Raw genomic sequence first — 15,911 nt, forward strand, 5'->3', positions numbered from 1 at the left:
CCTTTGACCATGTTTTAATGAAAATATTTGAAAATTACCTTTATGGAGCCGGCATATTTCTCCATTTACTGAGATACATTTTGAGACTGACTTTGATCTTACGTACTATACAGTAACCCCAAAGCTATACCTTAATGGACTGACATAAGTGTGAAATGACTCCTAGTGAAATTTCAATGCATAAGCACTCAAGCACAGAGTTAAAGAATAATTAGTAATGGTATACAAAAGTACAAAATTCCAGGGAGGCTTCTCAGCTTAGGCCAACACAAAATCTGATTAACAACACACCAAGTTGAACTACATGTTTATAGGAACCCTGGCTTTTAAAACAATGTAAGTAAATATCTTTTCATCCTACTATTTTAATAAAAGCTAGGTCTACTAGAATAATAATTGTGCACTTGTTATGTTTTATCTAATCATATCAAATTTTGTTGTTTTCAAATTACAGTAACTACACTTTTCCTACACACGGGCACTGCTTGCAAGAAAAACAAAAAACACAATCAAACATTTTATGTATGTACTTTAAAATAGGTATTAAATCTCATCTCCCAGAGATTGGCTGACTTTTGGGTTTTTTCTGGTGTGTATGGTTTCCAGGTAATGGGCAAGGTAACTCCTCACATGTGGATTGCAGAAAATCAGCAACTGACTGTCATTGGGAGTCAGGATGAAAAACTGATGGACTGATGGAATCCCTTCTCAAGTTTACTTTTTTTTTACAGCAGTAGAAGAAAAAAGTATAAGATACATAATACCATGAAGAGGTAGCAAGAAAAAAGAAAGGATACTTCTTTCCTGCATAGATTTCTTCCTTTTATCACCAGCTTATCAAGCAATGACCCATCTAAAACATCTAATGAATAATAGGAGATAAAATGAGCCTTAATACATCATATTATTGAGTTAGGGTATGATAAAATGAGGCTTTACTCTTTGCTACATACACATTGCAGCAAAATTATTACGGTTTCTCACCTCAAAGCTGTTATGGCCAGACCTATCACTTTTCTAAGTAGCCTTTCAGCAATTTATTTCCTAACAATCACTTTGATGTCTAAAAGTAGATAGTGTTTGTTGCACAGTAGGCTTTCAGAAGAGACAATATTTAGTATATAAATAAAGTTTTATTCTTTCTTATGCTAGTGATTCTGGATTCTCTCTCTATTTGTTTCTGCATAAAAATAAAATAACTCCACTGGGTTCCCTGATAGCACATAGCTGGAATTCTCTCTCAAAAAAAAAAAACCCAAAACCAACAAAAAAGCAAACAAACAAACAGGTTTACAACTACAATCCTATATTTTATTCTAATTGAACAGAACGGCATTTTTTTAGCTGAGTAAATTTTTAGAATAAACTGTGTAGAAGTGTTGCACTGCAAGACTTACCCATAAAAAGTTTTTACCCACAAAAATTACTAAATTTAGCTTGAGAAAGCCTTTAAGATTCCTCAGTATGGAACTGTCATTCTGTTAGCAATGTAGAAGACCACAGCTCATGGTTCATTAAGTCCTAAAGTATCTTCTGTAGAACAATTATCTTAAGCTCTCTGCAGTGCTTCTACGATGTAGCCTGTTTACACCTTAGTATCTCTGGGAATATTAGGAGCAAGAGTATGTGGAAATAAATGTTTAAGGATAATTCAGAGGCTAGGATGGCCTTGGCCACTTTAAGTGCTATGAGAGTGTTGGAAGTCTAGTTGGAGAATCCTTGTTACTACAAAGTTTGATCATGGCTTCAATTTGTTCCTGGAGGAAATTCAGAAATTGGCAAAAGAGAAGATTACTTGTGAGGACGTATTTAGCTGAAGTCAATAACCATTGATTGCTATGGGTATCAAAGAAGAGACTGATATCTCTGATGTCTTAGGGGACAATCGTGAGGTTGTGTTCTTAACATGAAAAATCTGAAATCCTGATGTTCCAGTAAGAAAGGATTTCTGTTATCCTGCACTACCCAAAACAGTTTAATTAATGGATTAATGTAAGCATTTCACATACCCATCACTAATGGGTCTCCTCACCTTCTCACATAAGCAAGCATATTCCCTGCAGGGCAGAGCGTTCTTCCATAAAGAAGTCCCATAGAGACAGCAGTACACTCACTGAAATGCATGGCAAAAATGCAAAAGAAGTAGCTCAAAATAATGTAACCCAAAAAGACAAAAAAGATGCCCCTACAGCAAGACTTCATGCAAATCAGTGCTATATAAGGGTAACATTGGAGGAATTTTACCAGGTGCAGCCTGCTGCCTTATTTAAGTGGACAATCATGGTGCCGTGTGCCAAGTGCAGTAGCTCTCGATAAGCTAGATACCTGATACTACTGCCAGACATACATTAAGCCACTTCAAAGCCTTTATCTATTTCCTGATGGATATGGTATCCTACTGTTACCTGAAATTCTTTGTAGTAGATAGAGAATTAGAGAGAAAAGAAGCCATAAAGCAGCAACCATCAACTACACAAAACCGTTTTTTAACTCATAGCTTCTTCATTTCTTTTTTATATTTAGATGTAGAGAGAGCACTGGTTAAATCCTGCTGAAGTGCTCTGTAGAAATAAAATAGTTGGACCTAAAATAGTTGCACCTTTTCAGAGAATTCTTTGTGCCCACATGTAATAGTGCTCATGATGTAAAGGTTTGAGAGCTATGACACCAAAACAAATATTAAAATCGAGTCAAAAGGAAACCCACTCGATGCCTAAACTAATATAATTTTCTAATTCAACATAATTTACTAGAATAAGGCCTTTTTACTCCACAGTTATTCTTTCAGGCTCACATTTGGTACAAATTTTCAGTCACCATTCTTGTTAACACACACTGCAACAAGTCACACCGGACATCAGAGGCCCTTTCTTAGAAATTAGTCATCATAACCCACATGGCTGACACTTAGGAAGCTATATGTGGAGTTTCCCAGATTAGGTTTTATTCTGGTTTTCACATAAACTGACAGACTGATAGATGGTCTTATTTAAACATCAGAGGGGAAAAAAAAATAATATAAATACTTTTGGCAGCTACATTAGTCTTTAATAATAACACAGAGGAAACTTCAACTGGTAATGACCAGATTGTCTGAAATGTAGTGGGTTGTGATGGCCATTTTCAGCAGTCATGAGCTGGAAGGAGACAAAGTTCCACAGAAGAATTACTGAAACTTCCACACCAGCAGTTCAGGCAATTTTCACAGTGAGGGTTATAAACAGTACAATAAAATAAAAAAAAATCCTATGGTGTACCTGGGGTCTTACGGACTACTTACCCGAGCCTAAATAGTTATCCTTAAAGGGGAGTTTCTTGCCTGAAACCCTATGGAAAGGTTTGCTTTTCCTGTTGAAACCTACAGGGTTTCTTCTTTGGGTAAGCAGATAGTAACACTGAGGGAAATCAGAATACGAAAGGTTAATAGAAAACCCAAGGTATAAAAGCCACCAAATGCACTTTTGGCTTAAATTAGAATGTGCTGCAAGCATGGGAAGATGTATAGAAATAAGCAAGAGAGAAGACAAATACAGGAAGTAATAGGAGACAAAAGCCCAAAAAAGCACAGACGAGCCTCTCCTGTATAACCTGCTCTAGGTGACCCTGTCTTAGCAGGGCAGTTGGACGATGGTCTCCAGAGGTCCCTTGCAACCCTAACTCTTCTGTGATTCTATGATCCTGGCAGAAAGACTGCATAAAAAGAAGTGGACAAAACACATAAGCATAGAATATATATATATATATATATATATATATATATATATATATATGTATATATAAAATCAGTGGCCTTAAATGTGATGTAATGTGGCCTTGATGTAATGGTATGTAGTTTTAGGTAGAAAACCAGAACTGCTCATGGAAGTACAGAATGGTGGGTTGAGTCTGGCTGGATGCCAGCTGCCCACCAAAGCAGCTCTATTCTTCCCCTCCTCCACTGGGCAGGGGAGAGAAAATACAACAAAAGGCTCATGAGTGGAGGAAAGGACAGGGAGAGATCTCTCACCAATAACTGTCACTGGAAAAACAGACTTGACACAGGGAAGTTAGTTTCTTTACTACCAAAAAATATAGGATAGGGAAGTGGGAAATATAACCAAATCTTAAAACACCTTCTGCCCATCCTTCCTTCCTTCTGGACTCAATTTCACTACAGATTTTCTCTACCTCCCACCCTCCAACAGCACAAGGGGATGGGAAATGAGGGTCATGGTCAGTTCATTATACACTGTCTCTGCTGCTCCTTCCTTTTCATGCTCTTCCCCTGCTCCAGCATGCAGCCCCTCCCATGGAAGACAGTCATTCATTAACTTTGCCAGCATGGGTCCTTCTCCTTCTTGTGGGCTGGAGGTCTTTATGAACTGCTCCACAGGATGCAGACCTTCAGGAATAGACTGCTCCAGCATGAGTCCCTCAAAGAGGTCACAAGTTCTGCCAGCAAGCCTGTGCTCCTCTTTCCATGAGTCCACAGGTCCTGTCAGGCTTTTCTCTCTATGAAGTCAGAGCCTTCTTCAGGCAGTCACCTGCTTTGACCTTGGGGTCCTCCATGGGCTGCAGGTGGGTTTGTGTTCCACTGTGGACCTCCATGGCCTGCAGAGGGACAGCCTGCCTAACCTTGATCTTCAGACAAGGCTGCAGGGGAGTCTCTGCTCTGGCACAAGGAGCGTGTTCTCCCACTCCTTCTCCACCAACCTGGGTTTCTGCAGGGCAGTTTCTCTCATATATTCTCTCTCTTCTGTCTGGCTGCTGCTCAATGGCAGCTTTGTCCACCTTCTTAAATGCGTGATCCCAGAACTGCTATCTCTGTCACTGATGGGCTCAGCCTTGGCCAGTGTCGGGTCCATCTTAGAGCTGGCTGGCATTGGTTCTATTGGACATGGGGGAAGTTCTGGCAGCATCTCACCTTCAGCCGCTTTACTGATTGCCATGCAAACCCAATAGACAAAGCAACAGTAGTGGGGCTTTGTAAGATGAGATACTGTGAAAGCACGGAACAAGAGATAATAATAATTAGATGCTTATTTCTAAAAGCCATTGTTCAGTTTTTACTGAAAGATCAAAGAAAGAATAAACTAGTGGTTTCAGTCCAATTTCTGCTGCACTTGATTACACCAACAAACTGAAAAAGATACATATATGTACTGGGACCTTTACCGGCACAAACTGCAACCTGCAATGGTTGTCCCTCAGCCACATAGCGTTTGTTTTCCAGATTTTTGGATCATTATTAATTCACCTCTCTTGATTTAAAAGGAGTTGTCATAGATGGAATCACAGATGTTTTTATCCAAACCTGAAGGTAAATTCAGTTCCAAAAGGAGTGGAAGTACACTGAAACTCCCAGATAGTTGATTTGCATAATTAGAAACCTCTTTATGATCCATGACACCACAGGTAACCTGGCACTCGCACTGAACTCCAAGATGTATATTGCTGTTCTTTAAATGTTTCTTACATGAAAAGAATTCATATAGAGGCAGGTAAGCAAGATTATTATGGTGTTTCCTGCCCTCTCAATAGGTCTAAAAATGAAAGCTTCTTTGAGAGACTCCATTACCTTCTCAGGGAAATGCCAGGGGAATTTTAATAGCCATTAAGAGTCTCAGCTACAATGCAAAAGTTGGTGTAAGGTATTGGCCCTAATACAGTGCTTCTTCCCATCATAGCAGAATAGTCTGTTGCTGTTACTTGTGTATTATGTCTATTTTCCACCTCCTTTACAAAATTTAAGTCTGTGATGTTCTCATCAAGGGAAATGATGATGGAGTTACAGAGGTCTGTGATTAAATTTGCTCAGCAGCAATCTGTAAATAACCTGCAGCATACTGTTTCCATTTTTTGTTTCACTCTGTAACCTGCAGTGAGTGTTGACTTCCAAGTACTGTTCAGCAAAAAGGAAAAGCACACAGATGACTGATTGGTCCTTGTATTCTGAAATGAAAAATGATGAGCAGAAAGTCATCAGAGGAAACCTCAGAAAAGAAACCAATTTCAAACCAGTGCATCTCCCCTACCTACTCACCTGCCTGACTACTGCAAACAGCCTTTGTGCTGTGCCTTGTCCTCGTCATAGGTCAATGAGTAAAACTGCCATGTGTTTAGGGGAAAGCTGATTGTTGAAAGCATTGATCTCTGCAGAGTGTGGAGGCACACCAAAATGACTGTCCATTCATGAGTGACTAGAGTCAATAAGGCTAGAGCCCTATGTTTTTTTCATCTATTTTTTCTTGCCCATATTTTTTTCTTGAGCTGAGTCTTTCACTGGGCTTTGACAGATCAGAGAGAACAGGGCTTCTTGACACCTGTACTGTACCAGCCAGACTTAACAGTTGACAGGTGATTCAAAAGCTGTACTTGTGGTCTGCAGTACAACAAATTGACAATAGTGGGATAATCCAGGGACACCACAGATGAAAGCAACTTTTAAAAGGTCTCCAAGTAGGTGTTTCCAGACCACATGGCATGTTTATTTTCTGAGATCTCATCATTTTTCAAAGTCTGAAGAGCTACTTCTACCCAGTGAAGCCTGGGAGGAGGAAGTATTTGGAGATCCTTCTTACCTGCCTCTGGCAGTTTTTCATTTCTCTGTTCTTTGTGCATTTGTATTCATGGAATTTGTTATTGTTGCTTAACTTCCCAGAGAATTGCTGGACTGAAGCACCTCTCTTCATTTCTCTAACTAGTGCCATTTGACCTACTAGACAGTTTAATCCAGCCTCCACTTTTGAATGGATTTTCTCACAAGTGGCAATCTCTAGCAGGGTCACTTCCAGAGGCAACCGCACTGCATGTTACCTTGCACCATAATGAGGGCAATTTCAAAAGGCATTCAATCAAAAGAAAGGGTGTTTTCTGCAAAAGGCTTGTGTCCTAGGTTTTCACTTGTCCTTATTGGTGGCTGAAGCTATTGAAAAATTTCAATCTATGTCTCGTAATTGTCAGTTTTAATTTTTTCTTAGAAGAAGTTGCAGAACAACGAGGGTACTCTTAGCATCCACTTTAGAATTCTGCAAGTTTAAGGGGAGCTGAATTGCCCCTAAGGAAGTGGGAGGATTCCTGTTTGCTCAGAAAGTCCTGTTCAGAAAATTCCTGTTTACCTCTGACATATAAACAGATAGGAAGGGATGGATGATGCAGGAAAGCCAAGCAGTTGTCAGTGTACTATTCATATTAGTCTGTTTTTCATGTCACTGGAAGGCTTTGATTTGCACAGTATATCAGAGATTACATTACCCCTCCACTGTAACAATACCTTGTCTGTGTAATTGCTAATCAACAGTCCTCTGACATTCATGCTACAAGGCCTTGTGTCTTTTCACTACCTCTGCCTTTCTTCCTCTCTCTTTCTCATTTAAAGTTCAGGAACAGCTGATTAATGGCTATCAAAACTCGATGCTCACAGAAAAGGTGCAGCATGGGTGGCTGCATTGCCTCCCTACTTCATGAAGATCGACACTGCTTCTGAGGAATGCTGCTTGCTGCTAGCCTCAGTCTTGCCACAAGAGAAGCAAACCCTACACAAGCACAGACAGTGGCTTGCCCAAAAAGTGAGTGTGCAAGCTCTCTGCAGTAGTTGACAAAAAGAGTACTAGGTTTTATTAAATATTTTTGTCTGCCACTCAGCTACACAGAATCTCATGGAGAAGAGCAGCAGATCATATTCTATTATTTCACTTCCAAACACAAAATTAGTTCAAGTGGAAACATGTTATTCCATTTAGATGCTTTGTACCAGAATCCTAAAAAACATCAAGGGCAGGATCTTTTAATTTACTTTATTAGACCACTGACACAGAAAAAAAACCAAAAACAAGCAAACAAACTAAACCCTAGTTAATATTAAGAAGACAGTAATACTATAAAATATCTGACTATCTCAGTGAGGTAAACAATACCTTCTTTGAGTTTTACTTTTTGTTTCATGGGTACCCATGCAGGAAAAAATGTCAGAGAATACTTGGTATGGAACATCTCACCTGTAGCTGCTGAGACTCCTTCTTATGCTTTTAGAACCACAGTATATTTTTAGTAACTTTTTAGACTGAATAATGGAGCCAATGCAGCTCCATGTTCCTATCACCATTTATTTCAGAAGACAAATAGTTATGGAAAGTGGGATATATTTCCTTGAGGAATTGGACTAGAAACATGCAGAACTTGATATGTATGAAATTAAGTTGCTCTTTCAAGATTTTTTGTGTGGTTAAGAATGCTAGAAATCTTTGGGGGTTGTGCTTTGTAATGCAAAATAAAATTCTGATGGCATTGATGAAAATAAGAAATTAAATCATATATGTATTCTTTGCATCCAGCTAATCCTAATTCAGAGAAAATAACAGGATTTATAAACCAAGTTTGCAATATATGCTTAGCAAATATGGCAACACTGGTGAGAAAATAAATTGAGCTAATCATTACATAATAGTTCTGAAGATGTGCAGTTAAAACTGAGCATGTTAGAATTTTTTTAAAGAAGTTTAAAACTGAGGAATGAACAAAATGTACTTTGAGACATGAAAAATTGAATTCCTCAGGCATCCAGGCAATTTGGCATGAAATTGTCTTACAATTAAAAGCAAAAATATTCATGTCCATATGAGATTTTATATATTTATTTCTACCTGTATTACTCTACCTTTTACTCGTTTTATTTATGCAAATGAGGACACTTTTCCTATTGCTCCATAATAAATGTAATTATAAAATTATTTACATTGGTAAAGACTTTTAAGATCATCAAGTCCAATCATTAACCTAATTCTGCCAGGGCCACTACTAAACCATGTTCCTAGGTGCTTTATCTACACAGTTTTTAAATGCCTCCAGGGTTAGGGGCTCAATCGCTTTCCTGGGAAGTCTGCTCCAATGCTTGACATCCCTTTCAGTGAAGAAATTTTTCCTTATCCAATCTAAACTTCTGGTGCAACCTGATGCAATTTAGTCTCAGCTTATTGCTTGTTATGTGGGCTAAGAGACTGACCTCCCCCTCACTACAATTGCCTTTCAGGTAGTTAAAGAGAGGACAATGTCTTCTCCAAGCTTTCCTCTTTTCTCAGGCCAAACAACTCCTGCTTCCTGTAAGATTTGTGCTCTAGTCCTTTTACCAGCTTCATTGTCCTTCTCTGGACACACTCCAAAAGCTAGATGCCTTTCTTGTAGTGAGTAGCCCAAGACAGGATGCAGTAAATACATAGACAGACTGACAGTTGCAGGTAAAGACACACACGCACACACACACGCACACACAAAGACTGGAAGAGAATGACACCTAGAGATACAGGGCTCACATGATTCCATCTAGCACTACAGAAGCTGACACAGTAATAAAGATTCAGTTTCAGTTGTCAGCAGCATCATTGTGTAGGTTATGATGAGGCAAGGACAAAACATAAATATCCATTATGTTCTTTCAGGCTTACAAAGAAGGATAGGGAGAAATCAGGTAACTGATGACTTTGACTACTTTGACAGAGCCAGACTTTTTTCAGAGGTACACAGTGAAAGGATAAGAAGCCATGAACAGATCTGTATCAAGGGAATTTCTGATTAGATACAAGAAAAAAAAGTTTCAATGAAGATGCTCAAACATCAGAACAGGTTGCTCAAATCAACTGGAAAGTCCTTGGAGATACTCCAAATTAGACTGGACAACTGCAGCCACCTGAACTGTCCTCAAAGTTGGTTTTGCTTTGAACAGGATATCAGACCAGGTGGCTTTTTATATTCAATAATTTTGCGATTGCAAAAGCTATGCATTCTTGAGTGTCTTGACAACAGAGAAGCACCCGGTACAGCTAAATCATTGGTGTCCCACTAGGAATACCCATTTGTTTCCAGTATTTCAGTAAAGGGCAAGATGTTTATTAAACAAGTTCAAGTAACTGGGCACTCTAAGATGGTATACATGCAATCTGAAGATCACCATAGACATATTGATTAACCTAATAGAGCTTCTGGAGAAACCCATTTGTAAAAACCAAATAATTCCTAACATTTCTTCAGTCATAAATACAAATGTCTGGCCTCAAGAGAAGATAAGGAAACAATGCAAATCATGATAAATAGATCTAAGTGTACCCACCAAAGACTGAAGACAGAGGTGGAGACTCTTGGTCCCAGAAAGCTTACCCATGGCAAGCTCCCACAGTGCCTAAGCTCTCACTCATCACAATCTTTATAAGGAATGCTGGAAGGAATCTGGAAAGATCAGCACCAAAGGATTTGAGTCAACAGTCTTTTCAATCATGCTGAGGAGATGTTGAAATACTATCTGAAATGTCACGCTGTGCTGCTTCTGCTTTGTGGGCACACATGGGAGGTGGCCGGTCAGCACCCATACAGTTTCATAGCGAGATCCATCACACAGCTCAGATCAGAGAAGATCCTAGATCTCTGAACACAAGGTTTCTATTTTAGGCAAAATTTTTTTTTAACCTATTCAGAATTGTCAGTTCTTACAGAAGTCATAGTTTATCAAGAGTGACAGGGTGACAATTATAGAGAAAGTTCTGCCCATGAACACAGGATGCTCTACATGGGTAAATGGATAATACAAATGTCCATGTAAGCAGATACACGACACCTAGAGGACCAGCATTCTCTGGCACAGCTCTCTTTACTCCTTTGCCTTTGATGTTTTTGGAGGTGACTATTCTATTTTCACCTGCCTAGTAAAATTATTATACCCATGGTAACCACAATTGAAATGGCACATCTCAGACTTTGCAGGGTTTCATCACCCTGGGAAGCATCCACATGAATAATCAGCATGAATTTAGTTTCAGACCTTGATGTATTATTCAAGCAAAATAGCTTGTCAGTTACTTCCAGTGGATCAGACGGTCTTTTACAAACTTCTACCTGCTTTTTAAAAGGTACCACTTATACTGGAATCTTATTCCCCAAGGTCTCACAGTGTTTTTGGGCAAAGGGATATTTCTGTGTATGCATAATGTGTGCATATATATATATATGTTTTTGTATATATATATATATTGCTATATATGTATCGGCAGCTCAGAAATTAAAAGTGCATATAATGAAGATACAACAGTTACTTTGACTCCATGCTCATGACCACTGCTAGAATTTGTCTCACTGTCCACCTGTCCTGGTTCCATCTGGGATAGGGTTAATTTTCTTCCTAGTAGGTGGTACAGTGATGTGTTTTGGATTCAGTATAAGCATAATGTTGATAACACTGATATTTTGTTGCTAAGTAGTGCTTGCTTTAAGTCAAAGACTTTCCACTGTTTCATGCTCTGCTAGTAGGAGCTGCACAGAAACCTGTGAGGGAACAGCCGACACAGGTGACCAGAATTTGCCAAAAGGATATTCCGTACCATGAAAAATCATGTGTGGTATATAAATACGATGAGTTACCTAGAAGGTGGCTGACTGATGTTTGGGGACACACTCTGTATCAGTCATTGTGTTGTGAGTAATTTTATTGTGCATCACTTTTTTCTCTTAGATTCTGTTATGTCATGATGAAGATGATGATGACAGTGATGATTATCATTATTTTCATCATTACTATTTGATCATTTTTATTATTGTTGCTATTATTATTATTATTATTGTGTTTGGTTGGTTTTTTTCAATTATTCAGCTGTTCTTGTCTTACCCCACATGGCTTACCTTTCTTTTCATGTTCTTCTTCCCATCGTGGGGGTTTGTGGGAAGTGATGGAGCAGCTCCATGGTACTTAATTACCAGCTGGAGTTAAACCATGGCACCACTTCTCTCCCTGTGTGCAGCTGGGTGATAGCAGTCCTACAGCTGTTTGACAACTTTATTCAGCTCTGGTATTTCCAAGGTGTAGCAGCATAGCTATTGTCATCTTGGGAGTTGTAAGGAGTCTTGATATGACACTTGTTCGTTGATAAGAGAGGAGGTCAGTAAGTGTCAAAAGAGGGTTTTTTTCTAGTTTGTCTCACGATTAGGTTTCATGCTCACACTAGAAATACTGCCTTTAGCAAGGAATAAAGCAATAAATGGTGATCTCTTTTCATGTTTACTCGGTATATGTGCTGAACTCCTGGATAGTGCTTGCTGCTCTCCGAGATAACTTCCTGGAACAGCTATCATAGATTCCTGCTATGACTGACAGCATTCTCATTCACTGGGTATATGCAGCCTTGGGTACCTTCAGATACGCACTCTTTTACCTCACATTCTACTGTTAATGTTTTTGTCTGTAATTATATTTTGTGTGTTGAATTAGACATGATCACACCAGCTACTCACCTTTATGCAATACCTTCCTGCCCTTTTGACAGTCCTGCTGGCAGGGTTTATTTATTCTCTTCTTATCATTGGTGGCAGTCACAGTAAAGGCTGTTATCAGGGATTATTTGACTTTGTTTTCTCAACGGAGGAATAATGTTCTGAGGATATTTTTCCTGCTGACAACTCCCCCTTTTTTGGGGACAGTTTTCCTTCAACAGTAAAGAGATAATACGATAACAGAATAGCAGAAATAGAAAAAAAAATGCTGTTGTCATATCTGACATTTTCAGCAAAAGAAATAAAGTCTGCAACAGAAAGTAGATGATTTGCTACTTCCTTCCCTTTTTCAGCATATTCTTGTGAACTACAATATCCACAGTCAGAAGTATTTGAAGTCTGGTGATAGCAAACATAAGGCCAGATGACCCACTACTTCTTTTCCACCTTCAGATTGTGAAAAATGTAAAGAAGTAAGATGGAGTGAAAAGCAGAGTGCTGAGAAAGGCAGCTACAGGTCCAGTACTACCACACTAATTTAAAAAGAAAGGAGATACTGTCAACAGCAGCTGGTCAGTCAGTAAAATGCTATTGGTTATGTTTTGGGGTGCCTTTTATTTAGTGGCTTAAAACTCACTGAAAATCAAATATGTAAGAAGGGCTTTTTCCTCAAATTTTGCAAGTAATTCCAAGCTAGAAACCCAAATAGAATATTTGGCTTTACAACAGTCTCATTTTAGTAGTTAAGTAACTCCAGTCATGGCTAGCTCATTCTCAGAGACAATAAAACATTCCTTACCCCAGGACAGTTAATTGAATTAATATTGAAATTTTAACCCATGTAGCTTTTTGTCCATCTTGTACTTGGGAGGAAGTCAGACACTGTGGATAAGCTGCCCCAAAACTGTCTAAACCATGAAGTTATTTTTGGAGCAAATCATGAACCTTTCACAAGGTAAGTACAAAATCCTGCAGTAACAAGGGTCATACATTAAATGCATTAAGGAATCATTAAAACAGCTCAACAATTACCTGGCACTTGAAAATAAGAAGTCAATTATACTGGCTGTGTTTCTATTTCTTTTGTGCCCCCTCCCCCCCCCCATACGAGTAGGTCTCAGTCCTGTGAAGAAATACTTTGTCTTCTTTTCTGAGAAGACATGGGACAATCTTTTTAGGAGAAACACCATTTTGCTTTCTTCACTTTCTTCCTTTCAGAGCAGCTGGCTAGAAGGAAACTATTTGCAGAAGTATTTTCTTCTGACAGTGGGAGGCAGAGTGCCTATCTCCACTACATTGCTGAGTAGTCATACTGCTTAAACCTCATTGTTCATCCTCTCCTGAAGCAGCACAGCAAACACAGGTAGCGAAGTCACAGAATCACAGAATATTGTTAGTTAGAAGGGATCTACAGGGGTCATCAAGTCCAACACTTAAGTGAGCCAAATCATCTTTACCTCTACAAGTCCCCCACAACAACCCCTTCTCTAAACTAGAGAGAGACAGATTTGATGAGTGGACTATTCGATGAATAAGGAATTGGTTGGAGAGATGTATCCAGAGGGTAATGGTCAATGGCTCAGCAACCCAAAGGACATCACGTGATCTCCCTCAGGGGACTAGTGTTATCGAATATCTTCATTAATGACAGAGATAAAGAGAGCAAGTGCACCCTGAGTAATTTTGCTGATGACACCAAGCTGAGTGTTGCTGTTGCCACACCGAAAGGACAGGATGCCGTCCAGAGATACCTGGGCAAGCTCGAGGAATGGGCCCATGGAAATCTCATGAGGTTTAACAAGACCAACTGCAAGATTGGGGAAACCCCCAGTACCACCACAGGCTGGAGGATGAACAGATGGAGAGCAGCCCTAGGGACAAGGAGGTGCTGGTGGATGAGAGGCTGGACATGACCCAGCAATGAGCACTTGCAGCCCAGAAAGCCAACTGTATCTTGAGTTGCATCCAAAGCAGTGCGGGCAGCAGGGTGAGGGAGGAGATTCTGCCCCTCTGCTCTGCTCTGGTGAGACCCCACCTGCAGTGCTGCATCCAGCTCTGGGGTCGCCAGCACACGAAGGACATGGACCTGTTGGAGAGAGTCCAGAGGAGGGTCACAAAAAGGATTAGAGGAAAGGTTGAGAGGATTGAGACTGTTCAGCCTGCAGAAGAGAAGGCTTTGGGGTGACCTATTTGTGACTTTCTGGTACCTGAAGGGAGCCTACAAGTAAAATGGAGAGAGACTCTTTACAAGAGCATGTATTGACAGGACAAGGGGGAATGGCTTCAATGTGAAAGAAGGTAGGTTTAATTTATATATTAGGAAGAAATTCTTTGCTGTGAGGTTTGTGGATACCCCATCCCTGGAAATGTTCAAGACCAGTTTGGATGAGGCGGTGAGCAACCTGGTCTAGTGAAAGATGACCCTGCCCTTGGCAGGGGGGTGGAACTAGATGATGTTTAAGGTCCACTGCATTCCAAACATTCTATGATATGTCATAAAAAAGTCAAAATACATTTTGAGTGTAGTGCACAACATTTTTAAGCAACTTCAGAAGCAAACCACTCCCGGTGTATTTCTTGTCAATTAAGCACCTACATAAGGATTTAATGAACACTGATTGATAAGTAGTCTTGTAGCATAGACATCACCCCCCACCCCAGGATTTCTTTAATAGAAATACACCTACAAATGACTGAAAATTCAAGAAATAAAATCTGATTGCATCTGTCTATTTATAACTTCAAATGTATTAACATTATTCCTTAGCAATCCAAACTGTGTAGGGCTACCAATAATATCCACTGGCAGCTCTATGCCAAAAGCAGTATTACTTGCTGTTCCGCTTGCCAGCTGTAATGTTTAATTATATGACCTCAATTAACCAGCCTTAGATGTAAAGGGATTTCATATCCTTTCAGTAGCTGGTATTTTCATATCACCTGTGTAAACCCTACTTTTTTCCTGGTTTGCATCATAGCTATTTGATCTTCCTTTCTACTTTCTGAATTTAATTTTAATTGCTTAAAACTGTCTTTATTCATCCATTAGATCTAAGAATACTTATAGTCCAGTACTATCAAGCTGTCTGTTTTCTAAGGAAAGCTAAGGTTAGCAGAAGTAACAACCCCCTAAATGGAGGCAAAAGGGCTTTCCACAGCCAGATTCCTCTCTCTCCTGCCACATTTCCAAGATCAAGGAAACTCTATTAATTATTTTGCTCAGGGTTTCAGGGTTTACACTTGTGAGGCAAGTCTATAAAATTTCCCATCTATCAATATTTGCAACTTGGGTTTAATCTGCTTTATACTGTAAGGATTCCCAGGAGAGAAAATATCAAAACTTGCCCTGTTTAGCCACAGAAGAAATTATGATGTTGTTTTTGCCTTGAAAATTCCTTTGTTATATCTTCATGAAGCATAAGAAATAGGTTATATTTTTGTGGCAGCCACTTTTATCAATACTTAAATAAGAAGTTAAGGGAACAAAGATTACTCTTAAAAGGCAGCAAAAGATTAATACTGTGGCTGTAGGATAATCACCTGTGTTTCATGATGTCCAAATTAAAAAAAAAAAAGATAAATTACTTCTGGGCCATTGGCATTGTGGATTTTAACAGGTATGTTTATAAAACAATATTATTACAATTCCACTGGAGAGCACTAGAAAATCATCATTACTCTAT

The sequence above is a fragment of the Corvus cornix genome, chromosome Z (assembly GCF_000738735.6).
Source record: "Corvus cornix cornix isolate S_Up_H32 chromosome Z, ASM73873v5, whole genome shotgun sequence".
In the NCBI taxonomy this organism is placed as follows: Eukaryota; Metazoa; Chordata; class Aves; order Passeriformes; family Corvidae; genus Corvus; species Corvus cornix.